A 12,461-nucleotide genomic window follows, 5' to 3' on the forward strand; every position below is an offset into this window, starting at 1 on the left:
ATTTTTCTACCTTATAAAAATGGAATTAAGATATAAGTACTTGCTGAATTACATTAGGTATGTTGTTGTTGTTACCTATATACTTCTCAAATAGTTACGAAGATGGTTTTGTTTCTTGCTATTGTGTTGTCTCTTTGCTTATAATCTTGCGTCAGATAGTTTCTTTTGAATGGAGAGTTTATCGATAATGATTCCCTACCTCATAGAAGTAGGGATAATGTTTGTGTATATCTTATTTTATGGGGTGCAAGTGCAACACAAAGAATAATATAATCTATCCAAATAATGTATTCATTAAAACAATATAATACGATACGATATAATATATTATGAAAAAAAATATGTTACAACCATTCAAACAGAGTGTTAGGAAGATGTTATCCTGCCTTTCAGTACATGTTCTTTTACCCCAGGAATATGAATTCCTATAAAGTAATCTCTCCAATTTATTTTTGACAAATCAATATCGAAGCTTTTTTTTCTTCTTTAGACATATCGTCCATTAGTTTTTGCATGTTGCCATTATGAAACCTTGCAAAACAATAAGCCATAGTAAAAAGGAAAAAGTTTAGCATAGACAAACTTTGAAGAATATACTACTTGTAAAATGTTGATCCTTTTTCTCAGTTTATATGACTTGAAATTCCTTTTAAGTCAGTCTAAAAACGAATGACACATTTCTATATTAAGTAACAAGTTAACTTTAAAATGTTCATTTTACCCTTAATAAAATGATTCATATCTACACAACTAATTATCACTTATTTTAGATCACAAGTTTCTAAAATTTTTCTGTTTTCTTAAATTTTGTATCAAGTCAAACTAACTCATATAAAACGTGACTGAGGGAGTTATATATTGATTAAAAAAACATAAAGTGAGGATTATAGAAAATGGCTTACCATCCTTTGTAGAATAAATTGTTGAATCCATCCCATTGTTTTAGTCAACTTTAGCTATTCAATTGGTACAAACAATTGTTAAAAATGAATAGTAATTGGAGTTGAAAAGAAAAGATTTGGTAGTTGGCAAATTGGTAAGATTTGCAACCATTTTTGACTTTGCTATGTTTACATATGTTATTAGTGACATAGGTATGGTTTTATCCTTCTATAAATAGAGCATTCTTGCTCATTTGTAGAACACACCAAGTTCGAGAGAAAAACCATTTTGAGAGCAAAGTGAGGTATTCCATAGACTATATAAGAAAATAGTCTGTGAAGAAAAATAGAGTGTGAGCGATATTTTAGTAAGACGGAAACCAAAAGAGTGTTGTTCCTTTTGAGTGTGTAGTAGTCACATTGAGTATTGTATTCGTAACTACACAGTGTAAAATTTCTTACTATAGTAATATCAGTTGCTCTTCTTGGCCGTGGTTTTTTCCCTTATTCAGAAGGGTTTCCACGTAAAATTCTTGGTGTCGTTATTTTCTCATTTTATTTCCATTACATTTACCATATATACTTTTGTGCTTGTCCGCGTTTTCCCAATAAACTGATATCAGAGCCAAGGTTTTATCTGAGTATGCTAAGTGGTTGCAGCACTGTCTAAACTTCCACATCAGAAAAGATTTACTTTGATTTGCGATAACTATATTTTTTGGGGAAAACAATGGAAGCCAACACAAGTAGAATGGTTACTTTGAATGGTGTTAATTATGCCATTTGGAAGGGGAAAATGGAAGATCTGTTTTATGTTAAGAATTTTTATAAACCAGTATTTACCACTGTAAAGCCTGATAATATGACAAATGAAGAGTGGACTCTGTTGCATAGACAGGTTTGTGGATTCATTAGGCAAAGGGTCGACGATAATGTGTTGAACCATATCTCTGGAGAAACACATGCTCGAACCCTTTGGGAGCATCTTGAAAGTTTGTATGCTCGAAAGACTGGCAATAATAAAATGTTCTTAATAAAGCAGATGTTGAGTTTGAAGTATCATGATGGTTCTCCGATGACAGACCATCTGAATAATTTACAGGGGATTATGAACCAATTATCTGCTATGGGCATCAAATTTGATGAATAAATTCAAGGCTTGCTTCTTCTTGGTTCCCTACCAGATTCTTGGGAAACATTTAGAACGTCATTGTCAAATTCTGCTCTGGATGGTGTGATGTCTATGGATTCCGCCAAGAGTAGTGTCTTGAACGAAGAGATGAGAAGAAAAACTCAAGGTTCCTCTTCGTCGGATGTCCTGATGACTGGCCCCAGGGGGAGAAATAAAACTCGTGGTTCTCAGCATAGAGAACAAAATAGGAGCAAATCCAAAGGCAGACTTAAGGATAGTAAGTGCTATCATTGTGACATAAAAGGGCACACAAAGAAGTTCTGCAGGAAGTTGAAGAGGGAGAACAAAAACAAAGAGGAAACTAAAGAAGATGGCAATGAAAACTGCCTAGCCACCATCACCACCGAAGATCTTGTTACCATTCTTGATACAAACATGATAAATATTGCTTGTGATGAGTCAAATTGGGTTGTGGACACTGGTGCCGCATCTCATGTGACATCAAGGAAGGATTTTTTCTCTTCCTACACTCCTGGTGATTTTGGAACCTTGAGTATGGGTAATGAGACCGTTTCTAGGGTGGTTGGTATTGGTACAATTTGTTTGGAAACTAGTGTTGGAACTAAACTAGTGTTGGAACTAAACTAGTTTTGAACAATGTGAAACATGCTCCTGATGTTCGTCTGCACCTAATTTCTGTTGGTGTTTTAGATGATGAAGGATATGTTAGTACCAATGGTGATGGAAAATGGAAGTTCATTAAGGGTTCCTTGGTTGTGGCTCGTGGTAACAAACGTCGTGGTCTATACTGGACTACGGCCTCTGCTTGTGTTGATATGGTGAATGCGGTTGAGAGTGATAGCTCTTCAACATTATGGCACAAGAGGCTTAGCCACATTAGCGAGAAAGGACTTAATGTTCTAGCCAAGAAGAAATTAATGTCAAATTTCCAAAGTGCTAAATTAGAAAAATGTGAGCACTGGTTGGCTGGTAAACAAAATAGAGTTTCCTTTAAGTCCTACCCTCCTTCGAGAAAGACAGAGTTGCTTGAGTTAGTGCACTCTAATTTATGTGGTCCAATGAAGACAAAGACATTGAGTGGTAAACTTTACTTTGTCATGCACCACACTTTGTCACTTTCATTGATGATTGCTCGAGAAAACTTTGGGTCTATGTCTTGAAGACTAAAGACCAAGTGTTTGGTGTGTTTAAGCAGTTTCAGGCTTCAGTTGAAAGAGAAACTGGAAAGAAATTGAAATGTATTCGTACTGATAATGGTGGTGAATATTGTGGACCATTTGACGAATACTGCAACCATCAAGGTATTAGACACCAAAAGACTCCTCCCAAGACTCCTCAGCTTAATGTTTTGGCTGAGAGGATGAACAGGTTCTTGATGGAAAGAGTTAGATGTTTGCTTTCTGAAGCAAAGTTGCCAAACTCATTTTGGGGTGAGGCTTTATTGACCGCTGCACATGTTATTAATCTATCTCCTGCTGTTGCTTTGCAAAGTGATGTACCAAATAGTGTTTGGTATGGAAAGGATGTTTCCTATGACCATTTGAGAGTATTTGGTTGCAAAGCTTTTGTACATGTGCCGATAGATGAGAGGTCAAAATTAGAACAAGAGATTTATATGGAACAACCAGAGGGCTTCAAAGTAGATGGTAAAGAAAATTTTGTATGCAAACTCAAAAAGAGTCTCTATGGCCTAAAACAAGCTCCTAGACAGTGGTACAAAAAGTTTGAATATGTTATGGGGGAGCAAGACTATAAGAAGACTTCTTCAGATCATTGCGTATTTGTAAAAAAAATTCTGACAATGATTTTATCATCCTTTTGTTGTATGTGGATGATATGTTGATTGTGGGCAAAAATACTTCCAAGATTGACGAGCTAAAGAAAGAGTTGTGTATGTCTTTTTCTATGAAAGACTTGGATCATGCCAAGCAAATTTTGGGCATGAGAATTACTCGTCTTAGAGATAAAAAGAAGATTTATTTGTCCCAGAAGAAGTACATTGAACGCGTACTGGAGCGCTTCAATATGAAGAATGCTAAGCTTGTTAGTATACCTCTTGCTGGTCATATGAAGTTGAGCAAGAAGATGTGTCCGGAAAAAGAGAACATGGCCAAAGTTCCATATTCCTCCGTCGTCGGAAGTCTAATGTATGCAATGGTGTGCACTAGACCTGATATTACTCACGCAGTTGGTGTTGTCAGTAGATTTCTCGAAAATCCAGGAAAAGAGCATTGGGAAGCTGTGAAATGGATACTCAGGTATCTTAGAGGAAACTCAGATGAATGCTTGTGTTTTGGAGCATCAAATCCAATCTTGAAAGGCTTTACAGATTCTGATATGGAAGGTGACCTTGATAACAGAAAATCCACTACTGGATATTTGTTTACTTTTTCAGGGGGAGCTATATCATGGCAGTCAAAGTTGCAGAAGTGTGTTGCACTATCTACAACTGAAGCTGAGTATATTGCGGCTACTGAAGCCGGCAAGGAGATGATATGGCTAAAGCGATTTCTTTAAGAGCTTGGTTTGAATCAGATGGAGTATATTGTCTATTGTGACATTCAGAGTGCAATAGACTTGAGCAAGAACTCCATATACCATGCAAGAACAAAACACATTGACGTCAGATATCATTGGATTCTTGAGAAAGTGGAGAATGAATCATTTCACGTCAAAAAGATTCACACAAGTGAAAATCCTGCAGATATGCTGACCAAGATGATACCAAAAGACAAGTTCGAGTTATGCAAAGAACTTGTGGGTATGAGCTCTCTCTAAAGAAGTTGAAGATACCTTCTTCCAGTAAATGAGACTGGAGGGGGAGATTTGTTGAATCCATCCCATTGTTTTAGTCAACTTTAGCTATTCAATTGGTAAAATTCCTTATTATAGTAATAGCAGTTGCTCCTCTTGGCCCGTGGTTTTTTCCTTATTCAGAAGGGTTTCCATATAAAATTCTTGGTGTCGTTATTTTCTCATTTTATTTTCATTACATTTACCATATATACTTTTGTGCTTGTCCGTGTTTTCCCAACATAAATATGGTTCATACATCTTGCTAAAATTCTCCAAATATTGCACCTTCTTTGTAAAACGTATTTGTATTTTTGAATACTCAACTTCAATCAAATCTTGTTCTTCATCATGTTGTTTGAGAAGTTGCTCCAAATTATAATTTGAAAAATGTAACATGTTATCAAAATATTTCATTTTATTAACCTTCACTTGTTCTCCTTTTAACAAATGGAAAAGAGGAGAAAAACTCATAACAATAGTTCAAATTTTTTGATGATAATAAAGGATTCACATATGATGATGCTACATGATACACATTTAGCTCTGGACTTTGCAAGTTTCCATGTTTTGCAATAGCAGCCATTTTTGCATTTACAACCATATCAACAGGAACCTATACCAAGTAAACAAGCATGTCAGATAATGATCCAATAAGTCGATTCTATGATTATAAGTTCAGGTTTTAAAGGTGTGAATAAGAAGTGAAAGGTTGTGACTCTCCTCAAGAGTTGCAATTTTACAAAGAGTTGTGACCTACTAGACGAAATATTGTGTATTTTCTAAAGGGTTGTACCATTTGAAAGGTTATGTCTTTTCTAAATGATTGTGACCTTTCCGAAAGGTTGTCTCTTTCCCAAGGAGTTGTGACCTTTCCGATAAGACACAATTAACAAATTTTCATACTACCCTTTGTTGGCTAGAAATGTTACTCTCATTTTTTTGCAACAAATTCTTCCCTTCTTCTACATACATTTCTTATAAACAAAATTGATTGATCGAGTGTGATATTGTTACCATCTTTTTGAGTTCGTTGAAATTATTAAGGTACCATTATTTCTTTATTGGTTGATCTGTTTTATCTAGAGAGGAATTAATCTACAACCTCGCATACTTGAGGAGATTAAATTTAGTACACAATGAGATCTGTGAACTCGAATAGTTCCTTTCGTTTTCTTTTAATCTTTTATTATTTCTAACTGAGAAAATGGTCTAAAGCCCCTCAAATTTATACTCAAAATTCAAACTAAACACTCCAACTTCACAGATGTCCTATTACCCCTGAATTTCATATTTCTCTATTTTCTACAAACTTAAACGCTGACCACAACACATAAATCAAACAAATATTCTAGCGTGATTCCACGTGCCGAGCCCCACTTTTCAACTCCCAATTCTAGTTTTTCTCCAATTTACCCCCTAAAACGTAAAAGGCATAAAAAATATTTTTTTTCTTTTTTCATCTCCTTCTCCATTTGCATATGCATTTCTATAGATAAATGAAGGAATTTGTTGTGTATTTACAACTTGTTTTCATAGTTTATCAACTAGTTTAGTAAAATGTTAGTTCTTATCTCTTATTTTGAGTTTTTGTTCTAACCCTTAGATTTTTATTGATTCGTGAAATTAAGAGCAAAATTTGGTTTGATTCGTCCACACAAAGCTTATTCAAGTTTTCATTTGCCATTTTCGATGAATTTCGAGAAAATTCAAAATTAGAGACCTAAATAAGAAATTAGAGCAAATTACAAACCCTAAATTCAAGATTTGAAGTAGAAATGAACAAAAAAAAAAAGTAGAAATGAACATAAATGACACCCTACATTTTTTTTTACCGAAAATCGTGATTTTTTAATAAAAGGAACAGGGGTTAATGGTGGGAAAGAAGAAACAATGATTTATTTGATTGCGCGGGGGGGGGGGGGGGGGAGGGAGGGAGGGGAAGATGATTGTTGGAGAAAGAGAAAATTCACCTCTCACCTCCTATGAAAGTTCAACGTTTAAGAGTGTAGAAAATAGAGAAATATGAAGTTTAGGGGTAATAGGACACACTACTAGAAATTTGTTGATTGCCGATTATAAAATTAGTCGGAATGTAGTCGAAAAATGAGATTTGTCGATGACCTTCTGACTACTTTATAGTAGTCAGTATCTTGAGCCTCAGAAATTTATTACCGACTACTGTAGTCGGCGTTTTTCGACTACGATAGTTAAAAAATATAAAACAACAACTGACCATTAAGTCCAAAATGACCAACTACTGTAGTCGGAAAGTATTAAAATATTAATTTAATGATTAAAACAATGCCGACTACTGTAGTTGGTAATAATTAAATAAATAAATAATGTCGACTACTGTAGTCGGTAATAATTAAAATAATAATTTAATAAATAAACTGTCGACTACTGTGGTCGGTAATAATTAAATAATAATTTAACAAATAAACAATGCCGACTACAGTAGTCGTAATAGTTGAACAATTAAATAATATATTTTTTGATAGACCACCTGCTAAATTAATACTACCATCCATCCACAAAAAACTCAAAAATAATATGAAACATCAAATACATTCCAAAACATTCATATTGCTTTCTATTCAATTCAATTGAGTCTAACAGCTCAAGCATCACCAAAATCAAGTCTAATAAGTATTAAGTTATTATGCAAAAAGGAAGTAAAATGTTCAAAACATTTCTAAATCTCACAAAATATATCTACACAACTATAAAATAGTCTACTCTTCATCAGAGTTGGTCCTTTCACTTTCATCAGATTCAACCATATGTTTCTCCATAAATTTTTGCACTTTAGCAAAGTTAGCTTCAGATGATTGAAGTCGTTCTGTAAGCTCTGAAATTTGTCTTTGCATTGCTTCCATTTATTTTGAAGATTGAGAAGTAGAAGCACCAGACAATAATGATGATGGATGAAAATTAAATGAGGAAGGTTGTGCTCCCATTCCGTAAACTCTACCTTTCTTCACACCTCCTGCCACATTTATCCATATAGATGTAATAGCACTAGATGATGAGGAATCAACCTCTGAGTAGGATGTGTCTGACGCCATTCATCCAAGCCTCTATGAAATTGAACCTGAAATAAATGTCTATATATAAATCAAATTTGCAAGTCAAATGTAGACAAGAATGACATGTGAGCTTTACTAATATCTCTTCAAAGGTATGTTTCTCAATAGTCTTCTCTCATGCTTTCTGGTTTCCTTCTGCTTAAAACTAACATGAGCAGTGTCATTCCATCTCCCAGCAGTAGTATACAAATTAGATAAAAGAACAATATGCCTAAAGTGTACAACAGAACTTCTCATTGCAACAAATTAATTAGGTATATCACAAACTTAAGTTGCAACAACTAACTTAACAACTACTTTCAGCAGATAATTTCTGTAATGTTATCTTAATGACAACACTAAATCCTAAAGAAAATAATGATCACGAGGCTGGAAAAAACACAAAATATTTAATTTTGCACTTTATCTAATTCATTATCAAATGTTATTCGAATAGTAACAGATCAGTTGTTCATGCTCCTCACCCCATCTCAAGTTTCCATACAAGAGGCGAATTGCAGTTTTTCTTTTCTGATTTATTTCCATTATGATTTAAGATTGTAAGATTATGTTAAATGAAATAACATTGAAATGTTATAACTTATAAATGTCTCCTCTGCACGTGGCTCCTCCATTCTCCCCTTGTACCATTCTTATTTTTTTCTTATGCGTCTCCTCAAATACCTCAGGATTAGACACTTCTGCACCTTTTAACTTTGTTTGCAATAAAAGTTATAAGATGTTCAATCACATTTAGTTAAAATTAAGGAGATTCAATTAAGAAATTACCATTTTTCGTTTTGTGGGCTGCAAAACTCATAGAACCTCCGGTGTGTAAGCAGCCACCCTTTACGGATGTCCAAGCTACCTCTGCTCGCTCACACTTCTCCTTAAATTCAGTAGTGTTCCATGTCTCCAAAAATTTAACCCATATGTCTGCTCGTAGTCAACTGGGCTTTTCATTATTTTTCAAGCTATAAACAACATTTCAGTTACTTGTATACGAGCATTCTTCTCAAAAATAGAATTTATTTTCTTCTCATAATATGACTGCCATACACATTTCGTCTACACCATAGAAAAATGTCATTAGATTCAAAATTCAATATTTGATAATTGACATAAAAATACATTTTTTACCTTAAATTTATTGCATATTTGTTCTCTGATATTGTAGGGAAATCCTTTCCATCTGCCCCAAGCATCATCTGCCGTATCACACAACTCCAGTATGCACAATGTTTCCACTTGGAAGTGAAGTCTAAACACTAACTAATGAATAAATTTTGCAAGTCAAATGTAGACAAGAATCAGTATAAGCTTATGCTTATAGAGCAAAAGAAAGTTTACCTGGGAAGCTTATGCCGTTTCTCCAAAATAAATTATTACTCACCCAAAGAAAAATTATGCTACTGATTTAGTTTGATAGACAGTGTCAGATCTGCAAGAACTTTTAATATTTCAGTCTATTTATTTCATTCCTATGTCTATCTCTATATAACCTGACTTAAGAAATTAGTAAATCAAAAAACTTGACTGAAATATGTTTTTGTTCTTGCTTAGATCAACATTTCTTCTAGAGAGAGTAGGTATCGTTTTTGTTCTATAGAGAGATACCATGTAAAAGCAAGCTGGAAAAGTATTATAGAAAATAAGAATGTTTACCATTATATTGTTACCAATAAAAACACAATATATGCCACTATATTGCTAGGTATTTAGAGAGTGCAGTATTTCCACAAAGAATACTTGTCACTATATTGCATTCATCAGAAATTTCATTTGGAGATGAATAATCCATCAGAAATTTCATTAATAAAAGCTAGTAACACCTCAATAATCCATCTATTGAGGTGTTACTAGCTTTAATTAATGAAAGAAAGTGGAACTAAAAAGTTGATACATTGTCCAGTGTCTGATACGGCAATATAAAATGCTAACAGTCGCAAAGACACAAAGGACATCCAGTTGGATCTTCTATGTGGAACCTTGTCGTATTTTGCGTTTTTCATTTTTAAAAACATTGTACCAGAGATAGAAATGTGGAGCATGATAAACCTCATCTTTATGTCACTTGCTATTTCGATCATCTAATTTAGTCCGTGCAATAAGAATGAGGACACAAAACATAAAGGAGAGATGTCCTTTACATCATTCATTAATATTACACAAATTGTTTATATATGATTTCATAGTCTAGCACCTCCACATGGAACATTTCTTTGATATTTTCTATGGATCAATAACACTTGTTCTGCATGTTGTTTTTCCTTAAATCATCAAAGATAAACTCATGTTCTGCAGTCTTATGGAAAGGGAAGGGGAAATAAGGGGATTTTGATATAGCAGATACATGGTAAGATTTGTTGATGAAACAAACACTGTAAGTCATAACAATTACAAAGCAGAACATGCCATGTAGATGATAGAGCAAGTAATTCAGTGAGGAAATAGAAGCATAAATCCTCTTAACAATATGAGAATCTTGGCTCTAATATTCATGGGACCATTTGCCACAAAATACATAAAAGGATTACACATATCACACACTTAAAACTCAGCAGAGCAGACAACAAAGAAAAATAAAGTCACACATTTTAGAAGAGCAATCTATCTTGGATGCAAGTGGAAGTTCAAACTGATAACCTGTTCTCACATGAAGGTTGAAGCTAACTTAAAATGGTCAAGCTATTACATGATTTCATCATCTTAAATTGCACAAACTTCTGACCTAGGGGTTAACATACAAATACAAATGCAAACAGATCCAATAATTGTACTTAAACATTAAAATCTTGCATGCACTAGATACAAGACTAAACTAGTGTTTAGAGTCTTTTAACCACTTTCCAAAATATACTAACCACCGAATTAATGACTTGCCCTTGAATCAAAAATAGGTTATAGAAATTCATCTACAGTTTTTAAAGCTGTAAAAATATATAAATCAAAAGTGATTATATTCTTTCTAGTCTACACCAATTTCAAGTTTGTGACAAAGAAACTAGGTAATGAGCAAACTTTGGCCCATCTTCTTGAATGCCTTATTTATAAAACTATCAAAGTGCATTTGTCTAAACCTTAACCACTCACCATCTATAAGCAAACATATAATAGCTTGGAATTTAGAGTTTTTGACAAAAAAAAAACATCCTTTATCTATACTCAAAACTTAATGTACATCCTTCAACTATCATATTGAACAAAAATCATTCTTAATGTATTCAAAACTTAGCAAGTTTCATCCTTATGTGAAACTTCTGTTATAACGGACCCAGTCTCATGTGCAAGTCACATGACTACAAGCATCCTAAAATGAGTCCACTAGGTGTATTATGTCCTACTTCTCAAAATTAAAGCTTTTCTGAGTTAATTTTTTACCAAAAAGTACGTAGGATGAATTTAGAATTCTCCAGCTCGATAAAAATTGTAATATAAGTTGCTTTGTATAATGAAACTCAATATTGGTTGTTCTTTTGCTGTCATAATGCTTTGTTTTTTCATAATTATTAGTGGTAACTTTCTTACTGATGTAATTCAAAGATCCCTTTTATATTTCTTGTTCTTGCATTTCTTATCTTTTAAGAATATTTTCTTCGACATGAATCTGTTCTTACTGATCTCTCCCCATTTTCATAAGACCAGATAATATTTTCTTAAATTATTTATAAAGATTTCTGATCATCAGAACATGACAAATTTCATCGCGCCTTATTTTTTATTAGTCTCACACCTTTCTTTCTTCCTAAACTAATACCCACATCAATATAATCACAATCCAACTATTATGCAGAAGAAGAGTACAACTTTTATGGTTCATTTAGAATCAGCGAATTGGAATCAATTTAAATTTTTAGAACAAAAATTTAAGCTCTTTCTCATGATAATATCAAAGGAAAACCTACACACTCAAAAGGAAAGGAAAACTTCCACAGTACTTCAATGAAATTGAAATTAAAACCCTACCCACTCAAAGGAAAGGAGAACATTCACAATATATTTCAATGGAATCGAAATTCAAACCCTACCCAGTCAAAAGGAAATGAACTTCCACCCTACTTCAAAGGAATTGAAATTCGAACCTTTGCCAAATCAAAATGCAAAAGGAGAAAGTTTACATACCTTTTCCAAATCTCTTTGAGAGAAACAAACGAGCAACCTCCCTGGTGAGCTCTGATGAAACGCTAACCTCCCTGTGAGCTCTCAGAAAGTGAGTTTTCTTTTTCTTTCAAAGATACCCTATACTATTCTTATTTGCTAGACAAATAAAACAGAGATTAAATATTTTTATTTGCTAGATAAAAAAATTAAATTATAAGAATTATGCTAAATCAAAAAATAAAATAACTTTAAATGAATAAAAATCACTATAAAAAGGCCGACTACAATGATCGTCCATTTGATAGTATTTTTGAACTTATTTTAATAATTTTTCGACTACCGCAATCGATAACAGTCAATTATTTTATTGACTTTATTTCGCAAAACATTATGATTTGAGTAGTTGAAATCATAGTCAAAAAAATAAAAAATAAAAGATAAAAATCCTAATTTACCAATTAC

The 12,461-nt window shown here is 33.3% G+C and overlaps 1 long non-coding RNA gene across 3 annotated transcripts; it reads right to left on the reverse strand.

Moving 5' to 3' along the window:
* Nucleotides 1-7,396: 7,396 nt before the first annotated feature.
* On the reverse strand, nt 7,397-12,157 carry LOC101263061 (uncharacterized). 3 transcript variants are annotated; one of them, XR_011211960.1, is made up of 5 exons: nt 12,021-12,157; nt 9,249-9,339; nt 9,039-9,159; nt 8,688-8,966; nt 7,397-7,924 (listed from the first exon to the last, which is right to left on the reverse strand). It is a non-coding gene; the product is annotated as an uncharacterized lncRNA (long non-coding RNA). The 3 variants fall into 3 exon arrangements; XR_011211959.1 differs by having other exon boundaries at nt 9,039-9,166; XR_743509.4 differs by having other exon boundaries at nt 9,039-9,170.
* Between the last annotated feature and the right edge of the window lie 304 nt (nt 12,158-12,461).

Source organism: Solanum lycopersicum, chromosome 10, assembly GCF_036512215.1.
Source record: "Solanum lycopersicum chromosome 10, SLM_r2.1".
NCBI classification, from domain to species: Eukaryota; Viridiplantae; Streptophyta; class Magnoliopsida; order Solanales; family Solanaceae; genus Solanum; species Solanum lycopersicum.